Here is a 12,175-nt window from a genome sequence, read left to right as displayed (position 1 = left end):
TGAACTTCATCTATGAACTTCGAGTACGTGAGACAAAAGTCAATGTAGTTGAGCTTCCATGAAAGAATGAATGGTTCCAGGCCAGCCAGGGCTGTATATAGCTAGACCTTGAATCAAAAAGCCAAAATATATCAAGAACAGCCTGGGGTACACAGTGAGTTTCAGGACAGTCGGAGCAACATAGTGAGACCCTTCACTAGGACAGGGGAGGAGGGACAAAATGTTAATAATTATACAAGGAATAAATGAGAAATGGATTAGGTTATTTTAAACAACTCTACAGTAAGTTATAAAATAACTTTAAATTTTAAAAGTGATGCACTTCTGTGCTTGCATGGTTCTTCCCTCCGTTTTGTCTTTGGGATTTAGTTTTGGTTTGGGGGTTTGGGGACAGTGGATTAGTTTGATATTTTGATGTATTTTTTGCTAGAACTCAGAGAAATCCATTTGCCTCTGCCTCCCAAAGACTGGGATTAAAGCCATGCACCACCACACCTGGCCCATTGGCCTTCCTTCTGCACAGCCTATCATAATCTCTTCTTATAGGGACACCAGTCATATTGGATAAGGGCCACGTACCCTAATGGCCCCACTTAACCTTATTTAGTGCTTTGATGTCCCCATCTCCAATTAGAGTCATCAGAAAGACTGAGGTCTGGGATTAGAACACATGAATCTGGAATGGAATGCTTCCATCTGGTTGTCGGTCAGTTGTCCACACAGAATTAGGGTCTCGCTCCAGTGTTAGGATCTCAGACTCCTTTGGCCCCACCTAGGACACATCTGTAAAGCTTGGTCCCTCTGGCACTTATGATATCACATCCCAAGCCCATCACCACTGTGAATAACATCTCACTACCCTGTCCTCCAGAGCAATAAAAGGGCATCTGTTTTTATAACACCCTGAGTCTCTGCCATCCAAGTGAGAAATTTTTCATCCATGTTTAGAAGATGATCATTGCCTAAGACTCTATAGTCCTTAGTAGATTAGGTTTTCAAAACAAATGCCTAGAGAGATATACATCTGATGTCCTGTCTTCAAGAAATATTTGCTTCAAATGAGACATAAAACGTAGGGGGGAAGTAGTGATTCAAACTACTGTGAGGTTACATTTTTATTTTATGTGTATGACTGCTTTGCTTACATATATATAAGTGCAATACATATGTATTTGGTGCTCACAGAGGTAAGAAGAGGACCTCTGGAACTGGAGTTACAGATGGCTAAAAGCTGTCATATGAGTGTTGGGAACTGAGCTCCAGTCCTCTAGAAGATCAGCCAGTACTCTTAACCACTGAGCCATCTCTCCAGGCCCCTCCCCCTTCTAAAATCTTTCTTTCTTTCTTTCTTTCTTTCTTTCTTTCTTTCTTTCTTTCTTTCTTTCTTTCTTTCTTTCTTTCTTTCTTTCTTTTTTTGTGACTATTAATTCCTGCTGGAGAGATAGCTCTGAAGTTATGGCTAAGAGTGTGTACTGTTCTTGCAAAGAACCCAGTTCAGTTCCCAATACCCACACCAGGCTGTTCACAACCACAGGTAACTCCAGCTCTTCTGAACTCTGTGGGTACCTGAATTCTCATGTGCACATACTCACACATAGAAACACACTCTAGTGCTGCCCCATATCCCTATGTCTGCCAGCTAGGCCCATGTGCCAAAGGTTCTGTAACATCCCAAAGCAATTCTCTAGCTGGGGACAAAGTGCTCAAACACATGAGCCTATAGAGACCATTTCACATTCCAATCACAACACGTGAAATTCTGACAGAATTTTGCAGAGTTTTTTTTTTTTTTTTTTTACTATGGAATTGGTTAATGCCCTACTGAGCCAGGCTTGGGTTACATCTTCAAGCCCCAGGTAACAGTGATAGACAGATTGCTAAGCTCCCGAGCCAAGGTAGGCAGGTAGCAGCAAAAAGTTTGAAACCACCTTACCTCTTCCTGGGGTGGTAAGGGGTCTTGGGGATCAGAAAGAGTTCCTGGGAAGCACTGTCTCCTGCCTCTAGACAACCCTGTTCCATGGGTAGTCACAGACAAGCTACCTGAATCTACTCCCACACTAGCTATGTGAATTTGGACAAGTTTCTTAGCCTTTCTTGGCTGAATTTTCTTTGAGCATCAAATGAGAATAACAAATTAGCACACAATGTAGACTATGGTGAACATTTAGTGAGTTGATAGATGCCGCATTTTAGGACATAGGAAGCATGCAAGGAGTATTAGATGGTGCTGGGATAATAGTTTAGTATTTGTCATGCAAACATAGAGATCCAAGTTTGATCCTCCTCACAGCCTGGTACAGCAAGGCAGCATGTATCTGTAACTTCCAGCTGGAGACAGGCGGATCTTGGCCTTGCTGGTCAGCCAGTCTGGCCAAAAAACCAGCAAGCTCAAGGTTCAGTGAAAGACTCTGTTTCAAAAAGGAATGTGGAGAGCAATAGAGGAAGACGCCCAATGCTGACCCCTGAGCTCTATAGTCTAGCACACTTGTGCAAACACACTCATGTGTACACACACACACCATGGTCAGTGGCAATGGGTCAATTGCTAGAAGAGAAAGAGACATGGATTATAGCAAGGTAGATGATCCAGAAAATAGTTGTAGTGTGTCAACATGTAGTGTGCCAAGATTGTGTGATGAGCAGATTGAATTACTTTGAAGTGGCTACTTCCAGAGAGGACTTTCCTAAGAGAGAGGACTTAGTGGCCATCTTTTTCTGGAAGCTCTCTCACCCCCAAATTCACAGTGCTTTAACTTGGAAATCAAGAAAAAGCAGTCCCTTGCTGGAGAGAGGTAACTCTACTGCAGAATCACAGAATCTTTTTTTTTTTTTTTTTTTTTTTTTTTTTTTTTTTTTTTTTTTTGGTTTTTTGAGACAGGGTTTCTCTGTATAGCCCCGACTGTCCTGGAACTCACTTTGTAGACCAGGCTGCCCTCAAACTCAGAAATCTCCCTGCCTCTGCCTCCCGAGTGCTGGGATTAAAGATGTGAGCCACCACGCCCGGCAGAATTACAGAATCTTGAGAGTGAGCTTTGTACAGGGAACTTCAGTCTTCCTCAGTCCGCTCTCCTTATTTCACAAGACACATCCTCATGGAGGAAGTGTGTCCCAGGTCATCCCCAGCTTCACATCTTACAGTTTGTGACCCCAGAGAAATGCTAATTGGCCTCTGTTGGAGGAGGTTAAAACTCCTGAGAACCATGCACCCCAGCCCCAATCCTGCTTCCCTCTCTTAGGCCAACCAGTTATTGTGGATGCAGAGGTGAGACCAAGAGAAGTAGAACACTGTATGGTAGGTACTAACAAGGCTGGGCTCCAGAGAGAAGGCCAAGAATCCCAAAACAGCTTAGAGAACAAACCAATTTATCCTTTATACCTGTGGTGAAGATACAATTGATAAGAATATTGTAAAATGTATTTATTTACTTATTTATTTCATTTCAGTTATTTAAGACAAGGTTTCATATAACCCAAGCTAGTCTAGAATTAAATACATAGCTGAGGCTGGCCTTGAACTCCTGATTCTCTGTCAGGGTTGGGGTAAGAAAAAGAGTGGTGATAAGAACCACTGTAGGCAATCTTCAACTGGGAAAATGTAAATCTAATGAAATATTCTGTGGCTACTTTGATGGATTTATGAAAACTGGGGCCAGGAAGAGATGGCTCTATCAGTTAAGTGTTTGCCACACAAGCATGAGGACTTGAGTGTGATCCCCAGAACCCACGTAAAATCTGGGTTTGGCTATTACATGCCTATAATCTTGGAGCTGGGCAAGTAGAGGCAGAAGGATCCCTGGAGCTTGCTGGTTCACCAGCATCGATGAATTGATGAGCTCCAGGTTGAGTGAGAGATGTATCAAAAACTGAGAAAGAGCAGCAGCAGAGGACACCCAATGTCGACCTCTGGCCTCCACACATGTAAGTACACAGAGGGGGGAGGGGAGGGGGAGAGGGAGAAGGAGTGGGAGAGACTAGTAAAAACTGGGTCTATATGATCACCTAGAACTTTGCTGTTAGCCTCCACACGCCTTTTATTTTGTGACTGTTATGGATGGGTTGACATTCAGACAACTACAGACTCTCTAGGATATCCTGAGAATTTTTTTAAAGGCATTAAAAAAAAATCCTGGTTTCAGTTTCACAAAAATGATTCCCTCTAATCTCAGGTTTTAGCGTCATTTTCAAGGCACTTAAAAATTTAAGATCGCAAAGTTCTCATCAGTGTTATCCCTGTTCACACTTAAAAAAAAACTTATGAGTCTAAATCGTCCAGAATTTAGTAGCCTGTGGTTCAGCTAATACTTTTTAAGAACCTGTGATGATTGAGGCTATTTAAAAAGAAGTGTTTTGTTTAAAAATGTATTAGTGTTTTATTAAACATTCCATCTTCTCTAGCAGAGATCGGCTAAGGAGGAAATATCTGATTTTACCGAAGCACATACCCACTTCACCAGGTTTTATTGTTTCTTTCTTCCCCAATTTAAAAGTTCAAAACAGCCCTACATAATGGGCATGCTGATCTTGCTATTATTTTAATGTAAATGATCAGTTTCCTTGGTGTGTGTTGAAATGCATCATCTTAGGACTTGACTTGAGCTATCAAAGAGTAGCTGGTTCTTTTTGGATACACACTTAGCCTTGATACCTTAACAATTCTGGGCCCCAGTTGCATTATATGCAAATAAGGAAAAGAATCCAAGGCTGATGAGAACTGACTCCTGAAAGATATCCCCTGACCTCCACATACACATGACATACACAACAAAAGCAAGAATAATAATATCAATATTAAATTTACCATCGTTTAACAAAACTACTGTTGAACACACCTGCCATCACTGAGCATGGTGGCACACACCTTTAATCCCTACTTAAGCTAAGACAGGAGACTAGCTTGAGCCCAGCAATTTGAGACTGGCATGGGCAACATTTTGAGACAATGTCAAAAACAAGGCTGGGGACATCAGTGAGCAGCAGAGCATATGAAACCTTGGGTTTGATCCCTGAACCATGAAATAAATAAAAGCATAAGTGAGTAAGACTGGCATTTAAAATATATGTTTACATTAATTTTAAAAAATCTTATAAAGAATTGGGAATTAGTGGGTTTTATTGTTTTGATTTATTTACTCATCTATGTGTATATGCATGTGTTCACACATGTATGCTGTTCCTCAGGACATGTCCACTTCAGTTTTTGAGACATGTTTTCTCTCTGGCTTGGGATTGCCATTTTTTAAAAGCAAGATTGCCTGGCCAGAGAACCCGAGGGATCCTCCTGTCTCCATCTCCCCGTTCAATCGAGGCTGCCCTACTACCACAGTTATGTGTCATTTAATGAAGGAGATGCATTCTGAGGACTGTGTCACTGGGTCAGTTTATCATACAAGCAGCGCGGTGCTCACAAACCTAAATGGTACTGCTTCCTGCATATCTGGGTGGCCCAGTATAGTCTATTGCACCTTGGCTACACACCTTCCCACCTTGGTATCATGCCAAGTACTGTTGTATCCAAATACATCTAAACACAGAAAAGCAACAGTAAAAATACCAGACAGGTGGAGTTTCCAGCTCCATTATGATCTTATAAGACCATGTCAGATACGTAGTCACTTGTTGAATGAAATGCTGCCGTGAGGCACCTGGATATTCTCTGGTTAAAACACACTATGGCCCAAACCATTCAGGCACAGATTCCTCAAATCTTTACCAATCCCCCTCCTCAGAGAAGTTAGAAAAATTATTAGAAAACAGATCAGGGTAGGGGAGTGTTGGCTCATTGATAAAGAGCATTTGCTGCTCTTACAGGGGACCTAGCACCTATGTGGCAGTTCACAGCAATCCCTGACCAATTCCCGGGGACAGATGCCCTTCTCTGACCTCTATGAACACTGCACATACATAGTACACATGCACTCACATGGGCAAAACATTCACACATAAAAATAAAACAAATATTTAAAAACAAACAAACCACGTAGTCCATAACATTGCTATTCCAAAAACTTGTCAGTACAACCACAATGCTTTTCAGGACGATCTCTCCCAACCCCATCCCCTTCCCATATTCCCTCTTCTCTTTCTTCTACCATCATCTTCTCTACCAGTCTTAGCTTCCCTTTGCAGTGCCATGCCCTCATAATGCAGAGTTCTAGCACACTGGGTTCTATGCACTCTCCAAACCTGCTACCTCTTCACCCTCTTCACCCCCGTGTCGGATTCTCTGCCTAGTAAGTGTCTACTCCTTTAAATATTGGGGTTTCTGCCACCATTGATCTCTAACAGCTGTTCCCAACCTTAGTTCTATTACACTCACCTCTAAACCATTACACCCACACACACTGTTGTGTAACAGCTTCCTCCTAGGTAGAAAAATTCCATCCTGATGGAAGCTCCTAAACAGGAAGGTAAACAACTCAAAACAGCTCCAAGAATTCCCTAAAACTGACCAGATTCACTAGGACCCTCCCTGCCAGAGTAACGAATAAAAGCTAAGAGGATGAAGAGTACCTCTCAAATAAACAAAGCTGCAAAGAAGACTCTGAGACCAGATCAACTACACAGAAGAAGCAGAAACCAGCTGAGTTTCCTAAAGAGATGTAGACCAACTGAGTCCATTGGAAGGGACACTCTCCTATCTGTTGAGCTGCCTGCATGCTGTTTCCAGGTTCCCTGCTTTTCTGAGCTGTCACCCATGCTGGGGTGGGCTCTGGTGATGTAACTGTCTTGAGTCATTTCTGCTCCTATAAGTCACTTCTCATGTGTATTCCTACAAGTAACCCCAATAAAGCCCACTGTGGGCTTTGGTGGTATCTGTGCTTTGGTCTATCGTGCGTTCCTTTTCTGGGATGAGTAGACATGTTCTACTGGCTCTTAAGCTCTGTTTCTTCATGGTACTGAGCCCTGTGTTCCTAGCGAACAAAGTCAATCAAAGTCCAGGGGATCTAGCACTCCCTTCTGGCCTCCGTGAATACCAGGCATGCATGCTGTGCATATATATATATATATATATATATATATATATATATATATATATATATATACATTGAGGCAAAACATTCAAGCACAAAACAAAATAAATAGATCTTTAAAATATTTTTTAAAAAAGAGAGAGAGCTTGAGTCTCAAGGATCATAGATGGTGAGGCCAGACTGCAGTATGCTAAGCTGTATGATGAGGTGATGCATATAGAGAAAGCACTGGGAACTCATGAAAAAGGGAGGCTCACAGACAGGAGGACGCGAGCCCTTCTTAATCCTGGCTGCAGATTCCTAATAACTGACTAACTAGGTTGGTGTGTGTTGTGTGATAAAACTTTTCCTGGGGAGACACAACACATGTGTAGAGACTGAGTTACAGACAGTTGTGGACTTCCATATAGGTGCTGGGAATTGAACCTGGGTCCTGTGGAAGAACAGCCACAGTTCTTAACCACCGAGTCATGTCTCCAGCCCAGGTCCAAGCTCTCTTGACACATCACTTTGATGTCCATTCTTCCGTATCCCATAGCATAGCACACACCACTGCCCTTGCCATTCTATATAGTCCAATGTGACACCTGTCTTCCTTGGAGATTGCTCTATCAACAGGTCTTCATTACTTCCTCCATATAGTGCTCCAGTTGTACCTCTCTTTTCCCCTCTGCATGGTGGGAGTAAGAGTCCTCCCTCTGGTAACACTTGCTCCTGTCACACTCTGTGGTGATTTGAAATTCCCTATAGGTTCTGGCATCTAAATAATGAATTCCCAGTTGGTGGCTCTGTTTGGGTAGTTTGGGAGGTGCCACTTTAGTGGAGAAATATGCTCTCTCACCCTTCTATTGGCTGACTGGGATGACAGGAGAAAGAGGCTGGGGTTGGGGGAGGCACGCGTGCGTGTGTGTGTGTGTGTGTGTGTGTGTGTGTGTGTGCGCGCGTGTGCGTGCGCGGGCATGTGTATACAAGTACAAATTTGTGGTTGTTCATATGTGTGCACCTGCATAAGGAAGTCAGAGGTCAATCTCCAATGTCATTCTTTAGATGATCATCAACCCTAACTTTTTGAAATAAGGTCTCTCTCTGGCCTGAGATTTGCCAACTAGGATAGGATAGACTGGCTGGCTGGTGAATGAGTCCCAAGGATCCTGTTTCTGGCTCTGCAGCATGGGCATTGTAAGCTGAAGCACCACACTCAGCTTTTTTACAGAAGTTTTGGAGATCAAACTCACTCACACCGGCTTGCTTACACAGGCAGGATTCTACAGACCCAGCCATTCCTCCCTCCCCCCACCCTCTTGTTATTACTATTAAGATCATTTTCTGCCCCTCAGTTTCTCAACATATGCTCTGTACACGGTTCTTTGTCTTAAGCTACTATGCCAAGACCATATTACATCTGTATGCTGTCCTTTGCTGTAATAACTTTTACTACATTTACTATTCATTTCTTTGGAGGAGATGTGTGTGGAGATCAGAGGACCACTTGTGGGACTCAGTTCTCCCTGTCCTGGGAGTCCTGGGGCTCACTGAGCCCTATTATTCTTAGGATGTCCACTTCCTTCAGTTTTCCAACAGGCTTTAACTTGCTTGCAAGCTCTTCAATTGCTTGCCATCAGGTAAGCTCAGAAGCGGGTAATGGAGCACACCGTGCCACAGCAGGGCACCACATGTTGACCAGGGGCTTGCAAGAATAAGAATCCAGAAATACTGCTCTGTACTTGGGTCCTTTCTCAGCAGCCATTTTGCTTTAGAGGCAACGGGGGAGCCCCAGAAGAAAAACACCGCAGGCAACAGCCAGCCTCCCACCCCCGCGGTTTCTCCAGTCCTGCCTAGCAAGTCACAGTAATGTTTGCGATCGGCAAAGCAGCCTCTTTGCAGAGAGCTCGGAGTGCGCCGAGCCTTCCCTCATTAATGCATGCCGACTCCTGCGGAGGAGGTGGGTGGCAGGCAATTTCAAATCCTTTTCTTCTCCACCTACCAAAGAGATTTAGCTCTCAATAGCTCACACGAATGAGTGAACCATTTCGGTTATAAGACTATGATTTGCTCATCACCCCCCATTAACACCATTAAAGCAACCTTTGTCCTTTTAAAAATCTGTGCAGCCAAGTGCGCACAGCTAGAAAAGGGAGCATAAAGACTGCCCGGGACAGTCTGCGGGTGAGACTGGGGGTTAGACAGGAGCTCCTTTGTCTGGCTTTGGAAAATTCCCCTAGGACAAATAGGATTAAAGAGGACCCTTTCCCTTCTCCTCAGCCTTCTAAATCTCGCCCCCGTTTACAACCTTCTTGCCCCGCCACACAAGCTTCCTGACCTCTGCCCTGGTGTCATGGCAGATGCCCGCAGAACCCTGTGTCTCCGTGTCTTCCACCCCAAAAGGGCACAGATTGATGATAACAATTGTTAGAGGGTGAGTGAACAAGCCAGAAGCCAAAGCTACAGGGTTGGGATGATGAGCGCTTGCTGAGTGTGACTGCGACCCTGGGGGTGGGGGTGGGGGGCATCCCTTTGCACCATAAAAGAAACAAAACCCCCAAAATCAAGTTACCAAACTTGAAATGTAACTGGAGTTTTTATGGCAAAATCCTGAGCTCTGGGAATCCTGAATCGCTAGGCTTGACCACTGGTGCCTAGAATGCGGATTGTAGTGACAAGTGGCCATGAAAGCAGAGGGGACACTGAACAAAGAAAGAAGTCCAGTGACCCCCGAGTCTGTCTTGGGGTACTAGTGTGGGGTTTAGGTTTAGACCAAGGAGAGCTGGAACAGAGCTAGAGATGCCCACCATTAGCAATCCTGGGCATAGTGTGGTGGATCTGGTTGATGCTGTCTCAGTTCTGGTTCTGCAAGAAGATCTAAGTAAGCCCTTAATACCGTCAACATTTGTCGGGATCAATCTGGTTTTCAGGAGGCAGTCACTACAGGGTGCATCCTCACCACTATGGATGATGGAGTCCGTCTTTCCTGAGAGGTTCTGCTATCCCCTTGGACTTCAGGTTTAGGGACAGCAGCTTTCCTACCCTGAGTTAGCCCTGTGTGTCAGCCTTGAAGGGGAATGAGATGGGCTGGGCAGACACTGCTTATGTGCAGAGGTTAGCAGGTACCTCCAAAGTAAGGGACACACACAGAATGAAGTCAGAAATGTCCAGTTCTCCTCTTGTTTTTAGTTATCTTTTGGATCACCCTTCCTCCCCCCATCCCACCCCCTTTTTTTCTTTCTTAGAGGAAAAAAAAACCCCAAAAAACTTCTAAGCGCTCGCTTCAGGAGCATGCTTAGCTCCTCCATCTCTGCGTCCACGCTGGTCTTCCAGAGTCACTGCCACAATAACCCAATACAGCCACCCTTAGGGCAGCACCACCAGTTGCTGACCTGCTTTGAATCCTCTATCACATTCTTCTGGGGCTCCCCTCTGCTGTGTAACTTGCTGATGAACAGTGGCAAGTTCCACCAGTGAGAGAATAGAAAGGAAGGCAGGTGCTAGCATGTATAAAGCACTTGCTATGTGCTGGGCGCCCTACCCTGGTAAGCATCACACATGAACCCTGATAATCATTTGATTGGCACAGTGGCTTATAAAGAAGATGCTAATGTCCACCCTTGGTGTTTCCCTCACTCAAAGCCAGGAACTCAAACCACACTTTAGGACGATGCCACACCTGATTCATCTTGCTTCTGTGTAGGGTTACAGATGTGTACACTGTCACACGCAAATAAACAGTTTTTTCTTTCCTTGAGGTCTGGATGGCATCCCTTTAATGATATCGTAAAACTACACTTTAGAACCATACTACAGCGGATTCACCTTGCTTCTGTGTTGGACACTTAAGCTATTTAAAGCTTTCCATCCACTAATGTTTATTTGTTTTTGTTTTAGTTTTTGTTTGTTTTTAAACACACTTTTGTGTAGTTCTCAGAGTCCAGAAGCCAGAAGACAAACAATATGTGTGAAGATTCTGAGGAGAAGTCAGGTACGTACATAAATGACTGTCATTTTAATAAAAAAGGTGGATTGTTAAACAGAACAAGCAAGTGTTTGAGGACTGCAAGGGAAATGGCCACTTCCTGCCCAACACCTGCCGAAAGACTTGGAGGAGATTTATACATTTCAGCTGGGCCTTCTGAATTGATTTCTATTCCCAGTAGGTTGAGAAGGAGTGGAAGCTCACGCAGTAAAGCCCCAGGGGAGGAGAGCATATAGCACACAGGCTGATACATGAGACACAGGCCAGAGGGAAGAGGCCAGAAAGCCCATGGGATTTTGACAGCATGGGAGGGGTGTGGGTACCATGCCTGAAACAGTCTCTGGATCTCCTGGAACCCCTCACAAAGGGTCTCAGGGCAGGCTACCAAGGCAGTAGGTACCAGTGGACAGTAGCTACCACAAGATTAGCTGAGTACTCTTTCCCCCTCCTCCCTTTGGAAATCTCTCATCTGCTGAACATATTTATTTTCCCTTTATCCTGGGGTTTGTAATCAAACATGAATTTAATCTGCCTAAACACATATATCAGAGAAGCAAAGTTTCTATTTTATCCTAAGAAGCCAGGCAGAAGTCAGGCATTCACACTCGCTCAGCTGCCGGGGTGTTCTTTTTTTCCTACTTGAAACAAATGTTCTGGCTAATTACTGCAACTTCAGGACAAAGATCAGGGCACAGAGCCCAGCTCCACACTGTAGCTTAAATCTGTCATGTTGAGTTTGACTATACTGTAGTCACACCACCCCTGTCTGTCATGAGTAAAGCCCAGCTTACCACCTACTTACTGGGTGCTTTAGCCAAGTAATTTAGCCTGTCTGTGCTCAAGATTTTCGATGAAGTAGGAAAGAGCATATTTTATATTTGCTTCCCTGAGCAAATATTGATCAAGACACTCTTAACAGTCAGAAACTGTTCTAGCCATGTATAACCTCCATAAACATGATTTATCCACTCACAAAGACAAGAAGCAGGCCCCACCCTGCTGGATAGCTTTCATAGAACTGGAAGATGATGCTGCGGGAGAAAAAGACACCAATACCTTTACCAAGAATGCTACAGTGCCAACCTGCCAGGCAAGATCTGCCTGCTGGTGCAGTAGTGGCATAAAGATATGGGAGTAACCAACCACTTTCTACTTGGATCTAAAACTGGTTTCACAGGAGAGAATTTGTGCCTGGCAAAACCTGGTCAGAGCTCATGACATGAGAGGTCACAGGTGC

At 44.2% G+C, this 12,175-nt stretch overlaps 1 annotated feature.

The window, feature by feature from the left end:
- Window positions 7,823-10,031: an enhancer, noted in NCBI's record as "VISTA enhancer mm1542". NCBI's record gives its function as "enhancer in: neural tube[9/9] | hindbrain (rhombencephalon)[8/9] | midbrain (mesencephalon)[8/9] | forebrain[7/9] | cranial nerve[6/9]" and the evidence as "EXISTENCE:transgenic organism evidence [ECO:0001131][PMID:17130149]".

Source organism: Mus musculus, chromosome 14, assembly GCF_000001635.26.
Source record: "Mus musculus strain C57BL/6J chromosome 14, GRCm38.p6 C57BL/6J".
In the NCBI taxonomy this organism is placed as follows: domain Eukaryota; kingdom Metazoa; phylum Chordata; class Mammalia; order Rodentia; family Muridae; genus Mus; species Mus musculus.
Note: the sequence above shows the minus strand (reverse complement) of the source record. Positions and strands in the feature narration are given on the sequence as shown.